Source organism: Mustela erminea, chromosome 7 (assembly GCF_009829155.1).
Source record: "Mustela erminea isolate mMusErm1 chromosome 7, mMusErm1.Pri, whole genome shotgun sequence".
In the NCBI taxonomy this organism is placed as follows: domain Eukaryota; kingdom Metazoa; phylum Chordata; class Mammalia; order Carnivora; family Mustelidae; genus Mustela; species Mustela erminea.
In genome coordinates, this window is record NC_045620.1 from 28,235,432 (window position 1) to 28,250,098 (window position 14,667).

Sequence of the window (14,667 nt, forward strand, 5' to 3'; positions counted from 1 at the left end):
AGTGGGAAAGGAAGAAGTGTGCATAGGTTGTAAAGCTTCATGGGGACGTTTGCTAAGGGAGGGGTCTGTGTAGCCTGAGACCCCTAACCCAGAATGGGGAGCTTGTTGGAAAAGCCTCCTGGAGGAGGCCCTTGAGAATTGGGTTCCCACAGATGAGTAGGAGTTTGCAAGATGGAGGTCTTGTACAAATCCCTGAAGCATGCACGGAGAAATGCTATGGGACAGCTCCATGGGGCGGGGGGAGCCCTTGGCAGCTTGGAAAGGACTTGAAGTCCTGGCCAAGAAGTTGGACTGCACCCTGAGGAAGACAGGCGCCGCTGAAGGCTGCAAAACTGTCTTGATTTGCAGAAAGCCTTGTAGAGCCATGGCCTGACGGTAGCTGGCAAGTTTTTTCCTCGGCCTGTGGGGCATCCAGGAGGGATGTTCAGGAAGTCAGAGATACTTGGCAGTCATTGCGGGGGTGACCCTTCAGGCCGAGGTGGGTAAGGTGACCCACTGAGGGGAGATGCAGGAGGGGGAGGCCCCTATGGGACACCCCTCAAGTCCTAACCTCCCAACCTTTGCCCATATCAGGAGTCCCGCCCTGACCAGACCTCTCCCCTGCAGAGTGTCATACCCATTCTTCCCTCCCCATATTCTCAGCCAGCGGTGGGGACTGCTGCTTGTCCTGCTGTCTTCCGAGAGACACGTGATCATTTGGAGGTAGCCCACCGTATCTCTCTGGGTGGCCTCAGCAACTTCCAGGTGCCTTGGACACGCTTGAGGCACTCTGTGTGAATTAAGCCAGGGATGCCTGGTGGTATGGGGTCGCAGGATGGAAATTTCCAAGGGGGCAAGCTTTGGGAGCTTTCCTACCCTACTCTATCTCCACGTTCATGCACCCACCTTCCCAGGCTCCGGGCAAGGGCATAGAGTCCCACTCCCTCCCCGAACCCCAGGGCGCCTGGGAGCCAGTCATCACCCTCCACAATCCTCTCCATCTGTAGATACAGATGCTAATATGTAACTGACAGAGAAATAGGGTCTCAAGGGGTCACGAGAATAAAGCCCTAAGGAAGGGATGGGGGAGGGGGTCAAGTCCTGAAGTGCATGTCTGGACCCCATTGGACCTCCATTTGAGGGTACACAGACTTCCATCTCCAAGTCCACACAATGGGGGTCAGAACGGTATGCGGTCATGGGGAGACTGAATGAGCAAAAGGCCTTCACACAGTGGGCCTTGCTTTAAGGTGGTTAGAACAGGACTGGTGACTTCCGGGGGCCCTAGCCCTTCAGAGAAGCTGGTGGGGAGTGGGCAAGGGGGGCCGGGAGTGCCCCAGCCTGGCCTGGGCTAGAGGCTGGGGTAGGAGGTTCATGGGCCAGGTCACAGGGAGAGCGGAGCTGTGGAGCTGGCACTGGCAACCAGAAGGTATTTGCATCAGATAATGGGGAAAGTGCCTCGTTATTCCATTCACTAGCGTAGCAATGACTGCAGCGGAGAGAAAGGGTGCTGAAACCCACAGTGGGGGCAGGGGCTAAAATCACTGCCCAGCAACCAGAAGGGGGAGATTCCAGGAGTCATGAAGCTGGGCTTCATCCTAGACCCTCAGCCCCCCAGCCTCAAGGCAGCGGGAGACCCAACTGGGGACAAGATCGAGAAGCGCATTGCTGATCCCACAGTGGCAGCAGTCCCAGGAAGGTCTCAGGAAGAGGGAACCGCAAACACGGAGGCCCTGGGTTGGATCTGGCCAGCACATCCAGGGCAGGAAGGAGGCCAGGGCAGAAGGAAGGAAGACAGTACGGCCTCAGGGCTGGGAGGAGGGAGGCACCGGGCAGAAAGGGCAACTATAGGGCTGGGGTTTGATTCTAAGCACCCCAGTAGCCCTGGAGGTTTTCAAAAGCAGGGGAGGGACGTGACCCAGTTTAGATCATTTAAAGGCCTCCTGGCTGCTGGTTGGGGAAGGAGAGCAGGGGCCAGGGTGGGAGCAGGAGAGCCTGGAGCGGGCCGACACAGTGTCAGGGGCAGGCAGCTGGTGTTTGGGGATGGTGGTAACGTGGGCGAGGTGGAAAGTGGCAAATGGACTCAAACTGGGGTTTCAGGTGCTGTCAACAGGCCCTATGAATGGGTGAGGGGGTGAGGGGAAGAGAGAGGTTGAGTGTGACAGGGGGCTAGCTGAGACTCTATGCCAGTAAACGGTTTCCTTAGCAAGGGGTCTTGCGGAGTCCATGCTTGAGAAACACTGCCCATCCAAAGCGCAGAGGGTCTGGCCCGACCTTCTTCCATTATGCAGGCCGCCATCCTGGCTCTCAGCTTCCTGGGTTGGGCCAGATGACCTCGGAGGGGAGAACGGAGGACTCCACACTGGAAGCAGCCAGTGCGGGCAGTGACAGCGTGAGTGCCGGGCAGGGACATGCCCAAGGCCACTGGGCTTGTTAGGGGCAAAGCGAGACCCAGGAACCACGTCTCCTGATGCTATAAATGTCCCCGCTGGGATCTGAAAAGTCTGTGATTGCCCAGGCCCGAATTCCAGCGGCACCTTCCTCCAGAATCCACTGAGAAACTCGTTCTGAAGACCGTTTCCTGAGCCCGAGGCCTCTGCGGTCTTCACCTCAGAGTCTCACACTTGCTGTTTCCTCTTCTTGAACTTTCTTCCCAGGACTGCTCTCCACCCTTTCCCCTAGCCGTCCTGCAGAGGCTGGCTCCCTGGGCCTGTGGGATTTCCCAGCCCAGGTCAGCGGCTCGGGCAATGCCGGGGGGCCGCTCACTCCCGTCCTGCCTCACCTCCCTCCACAGCTGACTTGGAAGTGCTCCCCAGCTCTGTGCCAGGAGAGGCTGGCATGGATGCCAACACCCATGCCGTGGCGCCACATCTTCCCCCCCCGCCCCCATAGGCCGGCCCTGGCTCCTGGGGGCCAAGCCGCATAGGATAGACCCACTTTTCCTGCTCGGATCCCACCGAGGGAATCACTACCCAGCAACCAGAAGGGGGGAGATTCCAGATTCTTCCTCCTCACCCAGCTCGGATGTGAGTCAGGGAAGGTCCCGTAGACATTTTCCCTCTGTCCTCCTCCCTGGCTTACCAGGGCATGGGGCAGGCCCAGCCTAATATGGTGAGGAGGAGAGGAGGAGTCAGCTGGAGCAAATACACCCTGTGTCTTGCCTGGAAACGTCATCTGGGAGCCCCAAGCCGACGGGCATTCCTTCCTTCTGTCTCCAAGGCTCTGGCCCGATGCTGGACCCAGACTCGAGATTCGGGCCTCGTAGTTAACCCCAGGGTGGTCCCTGCCTCACTCGGGGCCAAGTTCAGACAAGAGGCAATCAGGGGCTTAAGTGGCTGCCAGAGAAGGCCAGCCGCCTAGTTATTAAATATTAAGTGGCAAGAGCCTGGGAACGTAAAATTGCAAATGAGACTTTGGAGCAGATGTTGCCAACAGCTTGGACCAGTGCTCACAGTTGGGACCAACGGGGGAATTCAAGTCACCAAGCTGGGCTGCTGGCAACTGCTCTGCTTTTACTGGGCACCTGCTGGGTGCCAGGCTCTGAACCGGACGCTGTATGTAGAAAGATTGATCAGGCCTAACTTCAAGGGGTTCCTGGTCTGGTAAAGAAGACGAACACAGGAAGCAAAGACTCATGATCTGCGGGGTAAGTTCTGGGCCATGGGTAATCCTAGTAGAGGTGTGGGAGAAACCTATAGGAGGGTGGGGGATAGAGGCCTCGGAGGGGAAATTCTGAAGGATATATTTGATCGGTTAGTCATTCAACAAATCTTGAGTACCTATATGGTGTGCCAAACACTGCAGCAGATGCTGGGAAATAAAATATTAAATAAGTCAAACTCTTTCTCTCATGGCACTTAAAGTTGAGTGAGACCTTGCATTCCACAGAGGGATAAAAGTTTGCATCATGACAAAGAGGCAGAGAGGAACAAGCCCACGCAGACTGAAGAAGTTCAATAGATTCAAGGTAAGTAGGGAATTCAGAGGGCTGGACATGTGTGGAGGGACAGATGGGACGGTTAGCAGTCAGGGCCTGAAAAGCTGCCATGCTCAGAAGTTTGGGTGAGTCCTGGAGGAGGTCAAAGTACAGTGGAATGACCCCTGCAATAGGACCAACCTTTTGAGCTGTCATTCTGAGGAGCCGTAAGAGGAAGGAGATAACCCAAGTGGGCATCCTGGGGAATGTGGCTGCCTGGTTTGCGGCCCGCTCGTCCCCAGGGCTGGGTTACTGAGCCTCCATAGCTGAGGACCCCAGGAAAGCCCTGCCTTGGCTTTCCTCATACCTGCAGGCTGTTACACCAGCTCCTGAACGCTGAAAATACATCCCGAAAACACAGGCACCTTTGTCTTTGAGGGGAATACAGTCCTAGCAGAAGGTGGCAGAGGTAAGATGACAGCCCAGACCATTCAGGAGACAAGTCCTTGCCAAGGGAAGATTCCAGTTCAACATCCCCAAGAATGTCCCAGCTGAATAGACAAGCCTCTCTCCACTGCCCCATCCAGAGCCAAGGGGGAGACAGGATGAACTTTCAAGGTCATTTTTTGGCCATGATTCTATACAAAGAAAGGCAAGAGAACAGGGAGAAAGAGAAGATCTGTGTTTGAAGATACTAATATCCCAGGAGGATTAGAGTCCTCAAACATGGTTCTAAGAGTCGAGAGTTATATGGGGCTGAGATTCTAGAACTCACCAGATCTAGAATTCTAGAATTCTAGAATCCTGTGACTCTAAGACTCTAGCTCAACTAGAAGGAAAATATCATAGACATCACATCCTCTTCATAAAATCCGTACTTCTGGAGAGAACCCTGCACCCCAAACTCCCAAGCCAAGCAGGCGTGTTTTCCCCTTTCTGCCTTTAAACTGTCTTCTTGCTCCTTGGTGTTCTGCTCATCTGCTCCCCCCTCCACAGTCCCTCCCCCAAGCCTGGCAGCCACACATTTGCCATCTGCATACAACCCAGTGATTAGCACAGCCATGCAGAGCAGGAGAGGAGGGGTGTGAAGCCCTTGCTGCCTGCCAGTCAGAGGGCTTTCGGTCAACCAGGCTGCAGGGGAGTCACTCCTGGCTCCCCAGTAGGGCTGAGTAGGGGAGGGGAGACCTACTCATGCAGACACACACATACGCACAGAGGCAGACACACAAAGGTACAGAGAGACCTGCACATCACACATGGACATCTGTAGACAACAGCCACCCTCACAGATTCAAACAAATCAGAGCAGTCACACATCCCTGCAGGGACAGCCCCCAACACACATATACACGAAGACCTAGAGAAAAACATGCACCAGCACACATGGATATTTGCAATGCAACACACACACACAGCAATGGAGACAGAGCCACACAGAGAAACACAATACCATGCACATATATGTATACACAAACATGTGCAGACAAACCCAAAGACAGGTTTTACTTAGACTGAGACCCTCCCAGAGGGACACGACACTGAGCTGTTAGTGTACCCTCCAAAGGAGAATTGGCAAGAACGTCATCCTTCCGGTACCCCTCTCATCCCTCTGCCACCCGCACTCATTCATGGGACATTATTGAAGGCCTACTAGGCATACAGCCTGGCTCCTGGCCCTCAGGAGAAAGATCCCAGAGCTGTGTGACACAGGGGAGCAGAGCTCAGAAGCAGCTGAAACACATGTAGGCATTGAGTTCAGGAAATCATTCCCAGAGCTGAACAAAATGGATTGCCCAGAAAGGTAATGAGCTCCCCATTGCTAGAGGTAATCTAGCATACCGGAGAGGTTTATGCATCAGGTGGGAGAAGGAGTGCTGGGGGGAATGGAAGACCTTTAAAATCCCTTCCAGCTCTAATATTCTCTGTTTCTATCAGTTCCACTCGGTTTCAAAATAGTAATCCTGGATGTGAGGGCGATCTGGCTGCGACATCTGTCACCCCATTGATCGCCAGGGTTGATTCGGCTGATCTGGCTTGCTAGGCGGGTGTCCCCTTCCTCCCTCACCGCTCCATGTGCGTCCCTCCCGAAGCTGCGCGCTCCGTCGAAGAGGATGACCTTCCCCGATAGAGGAGAGGACCGTTCTTCGGTCAAGGGTATACGAGTAGCTGCGCTCCCCTGCTAGAACCTCCAAACAAGCTCTCAAAATAGTGATCTTGAACATTTTTATCACAGTCCCTATCAGCAAAAATATTTTATTTTTCAGGAAAAACATTTTAAACATACACCTCCATGTATGTTTATATACAAATGTTTACATCCTTTTTGGATAATACATTCTATTCTTCATAGATACACAGACACAAAAATAGAAAAACTTGAAATAATGAGATGAAAACACATAGATCCTTACCTGAAAGGACAGGTAGAACTGGTGGGAAAGTGATAGAACATTTATTGAGTGCCGCCTGTGTGCCAGACTTTTGATATATATTATTTCTTTGAATCTTCAGAATCGCCCTGTAAAGAGGCTATCATGGATTTTTTTCCCCCTCTCTCTTTTTTACAGATGAGAAACTGAAGCACAGAGAGGCGAAGTCTCTTACCCAAAGTCACGCCACCTGTAGCTGGTGAGGCTGCAACCTGGACCCAGTCAGGCTGCCTCTGAAGCCTACTGCTTCCCACTGAAGCTTGGGCATCAAGCACTGGGGTTGGGGGGGTGCAGCTTGTGTGGGGTGGGAGAAAGATCCATTAGGTTCTTGCACACACGGTGGCAAGTGTGAGGCCCTCAGCTGGGAGGAAGGGGCTCTAAAACATAGCAAGAGCCTCACATGACACCCTTGAAGGATTTGGACTTGAACCTGAGCAGCAGTCAGGATTCCCAGACCACCAGGACATCTGGGCAAGACACCTACTTTGCTCCTTAAAGTGCGGTCCATGGACCAGCTGCTTGGGCCTTACCTGAGAGCTTATTAGAGATGGGAGAATCCCAGGGGCCACCCCAGACCTGCTACATCTGGATCCACGAGTAACAAGGTTAAACTTTGAGAATCGTGGGTTACCTGAACTTCACCAGGTCTGGGATCCCACCCCACAGCGATGAAGGCAAGCAAGCCTAGCCTTGGTCATTCCGGGGGCTTCCTCCTCCCCAGAGCTGGCTCAGTTCTGGAGTTGTAGAGAGTCCCAGAAAATCAGAGGTGGCTTCCAGGAATCTGTCTATGCTGCTTTCCTTGTCACTCCTGGGCCCCATCTTGCTGTAAATCAAAGCCAAAAGACTGTTCCTTTTGCTGATATTCAGGTGAGATTCTCCATGTCACTTCCTTCCGGAAACTCCATTCCCCCAGCAGGACCCTCCTGGCCACGCTTCTCCCAGCAGCTTCAGTACCTACAGAGGACACAGTGTGTCTCAGCCATGGGCTGATCTTCGTGCTCCCGTTCCAACAGGAATGTCCCCAGCGCCCGCACAGCCCCCAGCCCGTGGCAGGTGCTCAGTGCGGGTCTGTGACTGAAGCATGGCCAAACCATCGTCCCCTCAAAGGGTCGACCAGCCCAGCAGCGTTGCGCGGCCCTGGGGTCTGTGGTGAGGCCTGAGGCCTTGCAGCTCAGCTCTGGCTTCCTGGGGCCACCCTGACGCTAACCACAATGCTCTGTCCCCAGCTCCCAGTCCCGCTCAGTGAGGGGCAGTGTTCGCCAGTCTGGGAGCCCATTCATCATTCATGTTTCTCCAGCATGTTCTTCCTCCCTCCGCCCCACCCCAGCCGCTCCTGAGTCTCTCTGATAATTTCTTTCATTTGAGACTTTGACCAGAGCTCAGAAGGCCTTAAATATGAGCCACCCTTCTGCCCCAAACCCTGGAAAGTACCTTGTGACTAAACCTAATCATTTGCTTGAAGCTGGGAGAGGAAAGCCTAGGGGAGCAAACTCAGGCTAACATTGCTGAATCTGGCCGGTCTCCCTCTCTGGGCCTCAGTCTCCTCTGCTCCAGGGGAGGGAGGTGGGGGTGGTTACAACTTTCTTCAGGTGGCAGATTTCAGGCACTTAAGAGTGGGACAGGGAGGAAGGGGGGTTGGGGATAAAGAAGACACATAAGGGATTTGGTACCAAAGGGTCGGTTCATCTCCTCGTTTGCTCCTGATTCCACATCACACAGCTATCCTCCACCCGTCACGGAGCTTCTGGTCGCTCAGCTGTCCAAGTGGGGAGGCCTGAGAAGAACCAACCCTGGCCAGATGAGATCTGCTTCCAAGCCCAGCCTTCAACCCTGCATGGCCCTGGCGCTCCTGTGACTTAACGAGCTCTGGGGCCGGGTTGGGGGTGGGGGGAACTCTCATCCCACCTTTGTCCTTGCTCCAGAGGCAGTGGTGGAGTGGAGGCTGGCATGGCCACCCACTGCCCCGAGACCACAGAAGCTGAGCGGAGAAAGTGGTGTGTGTTTCTTTGGCTTTCCCTGCGAGCCAGACCAGTTCCTGCCCAGGGACAGACACTTCCTCCCAGGAACAGGAATGAGGCCAAGTGGAGTCCTGGCCTCCATGCCTGGGAAGGAAACCCAAGTTCAGTGAGGACATCTGTTCCTAGAGGAATCCCAGGCCATGCAGGGATGTCGGGGCAGAGGAGCCCACGCCCCTTTCAAGCGACCAGCATCTCACGGACAGAGCTGCTGGCAGCTAGGCGCCCTCTCTCACTCTGTCTACATCCTTTACTGAGGCCCTGCTCTGTGTGGGCACAGCTCCGGGTACTGGAGATCCAATACCAAGACCCTGCATGGAGCTCAAATCAGAGATGAGGGAAAGCCAGAGCAACCAAGAGGTATATGTAACACGCTATCAAGAAAAAGAAAGTAGGGTAAGGGCATGAAAAATAATGTGAGTCTTAGAGTGGTTAGAACAGGCTTCTACGAGATGGGGCATTTGAGTAGAGACCCAAAAGAAAAGACAGAGCAGATCAAGCCAGAAGCTATCCGAGGAGAGGGGGCTCTGCGTCCAGGGAGCAGCAAGTGCAAAGGCCCTGAGGTGGGCACCTGCTGATGGTGTTCAAGGAATGCAGAGGAGATGCATATGGCTGGAGCTGAGTGAGCCAGGGCAAGAGAAGGGGTAATGGGTGAGATCGGGCAGGGCCTTGGGGGCCACCCCGAGTCCTGGGTTTTACTGCAAGTAACAGGGACAGGAAAGGCTAAGGCAGGTTTAGGCAGAAGGCAAAACAGGATGGGGAGACTGGAGAGCAAGCAGGAAGCCAGGGAGGAGGTGACTGCTCGAATCCAAGTGAGAGCTGGAGGTGGTGGGGTAAGAGGGCGACATAGGCGATAAGGAGTGGTCAGATTCTGTGTCTATTTTGGCAGGACGCAGGACTACTACCTGGCAGGACTGTGAGTCAGGAGGAAGAGAGACAGAGAGGGCTTGAGGAAGACACCTTAGCAAACGCGCATGAGCAGAGCTGAGATGGGGAAGTCGGGACAGAAGGAGGCACCAGCCATGGTTCTCAGAGGCCAGTTGGGACAGAGGGAGGCACCAGCCATGGTTCTCAGAGGCGGTTCCTCCTAGTTTCTCTCTCTCTTTCATACACTCCCTGCCCTTTTTATCTATTAATCTTGCCCTCAAACTGTTGTCAGATAAGGACAGGGGGGCTGGGAGGCACCCAAGATCACACTGCTGGGCCGGCCAGAGCCTGGGGTTGAAAGCACATCCCAGTCTGAGCTATACTGGCCCATCACCACTGGAAAGAGTTTGCTACTTCTGTTCATTCACTATTTCATTCATTATTCAGGTGCTTGTGTGCCTACAACGAGTCAACAGGCCTGGGGCTAGGCGCCCTAGAGGAGCCTGGAAATCACAGAGCCAGCCCTGTGGTGGTGAGGGAGACTGCGAGAGAGCTGCACTGTGGGGCCCCCAGCTCTCAGCAAAGTAGAAACCAGAATGTGCAGAGACTGGGAGCAGCAGCCGGGGAATGTGAACTCCTGGATTCAGAGTCTCATGTTGCTGCTCACAAGCTTACCCTTAACCTCCCTGTGCCTCAGTTTCCTTATCTGTGAAATGGGGATAAGAATTGTGGCCATGTGAGTCAGAGTAAGGAGCATGAGAGAATCCGCTGAAGTCCTTCAAGCCTGGGGCTCCGTACCTGCTCCTACACGTATGACTACTGGGCAGAGCCCACACTTGAACTCGGGTCTCCTGGTGCACGCCAAAGCAATCAGCTCTCTGTCTGGACGCCAGCCCTCACATCATCACCCTGCAGGGCACCCCCACCCAGAGGTGTTGGGGGAGGCTTGGCTTCGCACAGCTGGGCTCAGCTCCTGGCAGAGCCAGAACCCCAGAGCCTGAGAACAGTGTTTAGGGCCTGACAGCCTGGTCCCACCCCTAAGGAGCTCAGGCGAGCTGCCTGCCTGCTTCGCCTGCCAAGATACTTAGTTGCTGACTTCCCTTGGAAAGCATTAATTACAGCATGGCTCCCCCAGGCCCTGGCTCCGTGATCTGTCACAGTCCCTCAGCTCTGGGGCACCGGCGGCAATCTCTGAGCCATGCCCTTGCCCCCTCTGCTCTCCCTTGGGCAGAGAGGACAGAAAACAGAGGGCTAGACAGAACCCACCAACGGGAATGCTGGGACTGGGCTCCGTGGTCCCCAGACCACAGCCTCAGCATCGCCTGGGACCTTGTTAGAAATGCACATTCCCAGGCCTTACTGAAGACCCACTGAATCAGAAACTCTGTGGGTGGAACTCTGGGATCCATGTATTAACAATCACTCCAGATGACGATGATGCCTGCTCAGTAGGAAAAAAAAGCAGCTCTGATCCCTGTGCAGCTATGGTGGAAAAGCAGGGTGCTGTGGACAGGTGGTTATAAGCGGGGCACTTTGAAGCACAGGCCCAGAGAGACTCCCCCCACAATTCAAGGCCCTGCCCATTTCTTACTGTGCCATCTTGGGTAGGTCACCTCTTTAACTGAATACATATTTACTGATAACCTACTGTTTACTGTTGAAGGCCCTGGAGCTGTGGAAGGAAGAGAAAACAACAGCACGCCAGCAATATCTTTTCCTATATTAACTCATCCCTTGCAAGAGACGTTTTAGGTATGCTTCTGTTAATCTGCAGTGGAGGCAACTGAGGCAGAGATGGTGAAGGTAATTTGCCCCAGGGCGAACCTGAGCAGCGCTGGCATCTACATCATAGGATGTGCCTCCAGAGCCAAGCACTGAGCCGCTGGGGCCGGGCTGACCTGTGACTCATCCAGGAGATGGACAAAATGCCATAAAGACCCCCTCCCCAACCCCTGGCAGGTCACGTGGTGTGCCAGGAAGATGAAATCAAGTTAGGAAGGGGGTCAAGTGCTTTGGGGTTTGGAGAGGTGACTCTTTTCACAGCGTGGTCTGGCCAGGGGACCTGCGAGCAGAGACCTCTCTAAGGCAGCTTTCTGTCTGTAAAAAGAGGGCCCTGTCCATACCCCTCCTCGGTGAGGTCTGAACACGTCACAAGAACATGTCTATAACGCAGAGTAGGTGCCGGACAAAGAAGACCTGTTACTATCCGGAGAACTGGGTTCAAATCCTAACTGGTCTGGCCCCTCAGCCACTCACTAGATGCGAGTCACTCCAGTTCCGTGGGCTTGTTTCTGCGGGGATAAAATGGCTGCCGGGAGCCTTGGCCATGACCCCACATAGTCAGGGAGCAGAGCAGGCGTGCAGTAAGGACACTCCCACTGCTGGTCCCCATCCTGATTGCTGGCCAGCTCATTGGGAGCTCCTTTCTCCGGGGCAGTGGGTCCCCGGGTCCAGGCTGCCCGGCGAGGCCTCGCTATTTTTATTTTTATTGTACTGGCTCCACAGCAGAGGCCTCTAACTCCAAATGGCTCCTGTTGCCCAGAAAACGAGGTGGTTGGCAGTGCAGTCTCCTGACTGGCCCCATACAAAGGCAGCCTGGCGGGCCTGCCTGTTGACGCCAGCCCAGGGTTCTGGGAAGCAAGGAGCAGAGCCCTGGGCGGGGCCAAGTCCCTGCAGGTTCTGGCATGTCCTGGCCTGGGCAGAGTGACGCTGGCCCAGTTGCCTTGTGCCTCTGGAAACACAGTGCCGTTGCTGGGTCCTCAGTGAGATGACACATGTCAAGGGACCTGGCGCACACGCAAGGCATCCCTGCACGGGCAGAGGCTCAAACTCCAAATTCACTCCTACCACGGCTGCTCCCACCGCACAGACCATGACCTTCATGTCAGCGTGGGCCTGGTTATTCCCATTTCACAGATGGAGAGACTGAGGCTCACAAAAAAAAAAAAATGTTCCCCTGAGTCACATCAGTCAAATTGGCAAAGTCTTGGCTTCAAAGCCCCTGATTCCCTCCCCACCTCCTCCCACGCTCCTTGGAATCTTCCTTCAGATGGGCCCTGGACAACAGGGGCAGGATGTCACCTGACTTCCAGAAAAGATCCCTCTGGCTGCTGAGTGGAGAGTAGATGGGGGAAAGGGGGGCGAGGGGAGCAAGAAGGTGCCCAGGTGGGAGTCGCGCTGCGAGGCAGTTTGGTTCTGGAAGGTGGAGCCAGGATTACTGACAGGTGGCCCATGGGGAGTGCGGGAGAAGAGCAGAGTAGGGATGGGGCTACCTCTGGCTTCCCTTCTCGAATATTTCAGCCTTCCCTCAAATATCACATCCTCAGAGGCCTTGCCTGACCGGTCTCCTCTCCTAGGCACTGCTGGGCCCCTTCCCCGCTTAGTTTCCCTGTAGCCTTATCTCCACCTTACCACTACGCTGTCTGTTTGCCCCTGCTAGCAACAGTCAGCTCTTAGCAGACAGGGGTTTTGCTTGGCTCCCCCCCCCCCCCCGCCACTGCTGTATCTCCAGGCCCTATAGGGCACAGTGCCTGGCACATGGTAGGTGTTTAATAAATGTTGTCACGCGCATGAATGAAGGGACTATGTATGAAAGCAGTTCAACTTTAATCCAGGGCAACCCAGGACGCCTCCTCTGGAGGTGGCTGGTTCACCTCAATGATCTACCATAATCTCTCTGTGTGACCTCGGGCAAATTGTCCCCCAACCTCAGCCTACCCAGCTGCCCATTGGTTTCCATGACCTCCCAGCCCTGACAGGGAAGGATGATTTTTTTTTTTTTTTTTTTCTGTGGTGGCTGGACCAGGAGGGCAAAGCCAGAGGGCTCCTAGGGCAGAAGGCAGGATGGAAGGGGCCCCTGCGTGGGGCAGCCCTGCTAGCGCCTTTGTCAAAGGTGCGCTATGTAAATAGCAGGTGGTTCAATTATTATCCTTCCTAATCCGAGGCTTCCTAATCCTAGGCAGGTCTGTGTGTGCATGTGCTGGGGAACGGTGAATGGCAGAGCCTTCTGGAAGCGCAGGGCCAGGAGACGGCCTCGTCTCTGACCTTCAGCAGCAGCTCCTGCCCCCTCCTCGCACCCCAGAAGGATTTGGGTGATGGATTTTCCCAGGAACCTCGGGTGGTCACCTTCACGGTCTTGGCCAGATGAGGCCTACAGAGTCAGAGATTCCCTACCCCCCTACCTCGGATGAGGAGGACCCCCAAACCACCTCCTGACTGGTGTCCCGATTCCTTGCTCCCTAACCTCAGGCCCACCCTCCAGTCTCCACCAGAGTGGCCTTTAAAACCCATAAATCAGACCATGGCGCTCCCCTGCTTAATACCCTCCGATGATTTCCTATCTGTAGAATACTTTTACCAAGGTCTGCAAGGCTGGACCTTGCAAGGGCTGGACCACCCTCCTCCATCTTGGCTTATCCCCCTCTGACTAAGGCTGGCCCCAGGGCCTTTATACCTGCTGCTCCCTTCTCCTGGAACAGCAAATCCCCAAATCCTCACCTTGCTGCCCCATCTGGCATCTCAGCTCCCAGCATCTCAGGAAGGCCCAGTGCTTATCTGAATGAGCCCTAGCTTCTCACTCTCGATGCTCTTCTGTTGTTCATGAATTATTTCTTACTTGTCTACTTATCTGTCTCCCCACTAGCATGTGAATTCCTTGTGGACAGGGACCTTGCGGGGGTCGCTGTACCTTCCACACCAAAGAAAAGAAAATCCCCCTACACTTCAAATACTGCTCAGAACCCTGTGGGCTCCCAAGGACCAGCGCCAAGCAGTTTACTTATTTATCAAAGGCCGCGTAGCACTTGGTACACGCTCGGCACTGTTTGAAGCGCGGTACAAATATGAATTTATCTAATCCTCACACCCGTTTTTTTTAGATTGGTCCTCCTGTTAGCCTCACTGCAGATGAGGAAGCTGGGGCACAGAAATGGTCAGGGATTTCTCTCAAGTCTATAGAGTCAGAAGAGATGGGTGGCAGATTAGAATGCAGGGAGCCTGGTCCATGCTCAGCAGGCGACAGGTGTACCCTGTCGGCCCCCCAGGCTCAGCACAAGGCCAGGACCAGGCATTGACTGGAGGCTGGGGTGGAGCCGGGGCAGAAGGGGGCACTTTGCAAAGGGCTTCAACCTGGAAATCAGGAATTAAAACCTTGTTTTTACCCCAGGCCTTGCTGTGCGGCTTTCAGCAAGTGCACTCCCTCTCTGGGCCTCAACTCCCTCTCTATTTCTGGGGCGGGCCCTTCCTCCACCTTGTTTCATTTGTATCCCCTTTGAGGCCTTGTGAAGCAAAATGGGTTATAGCTAATTTCCAAACCCCAGTCCCTCCAATTAGCAGAGGGTCTGGGACTCTTCTGCCGCCTACTGCCTGGCACGTCCCTTTGCCAGGTGACCAGAGCATCCCCACTCCCTGTCACTGACCCGGCTGCTGTTGGGAACACAGCTTTCCATCAGGGAAAAAAGAG

At 54.5% G+C, this 14,667-nt stretch overlaps 1 long non-coding RNA gene across 1 annotated transcript; it reads left to right on the forward strand.

Moving 5' to 3' along the window:
• Positions 1–3,126: 3,126 nt before the first annotated feature.
• Positions 3,127–7,734, forward strand: LOC116595154. The gene is made up of 3 exons (XR_004287541.1): positions 3,127–3,625; positions 3,868–3,946; positions 6,463–7,734. It is a non-coding gene; the product is annotated as an uncharacterized LOC116595154 (long non-coding RNA).
• Positions 7,735–14,667: the final 6,933 nt, after the last annotated feature.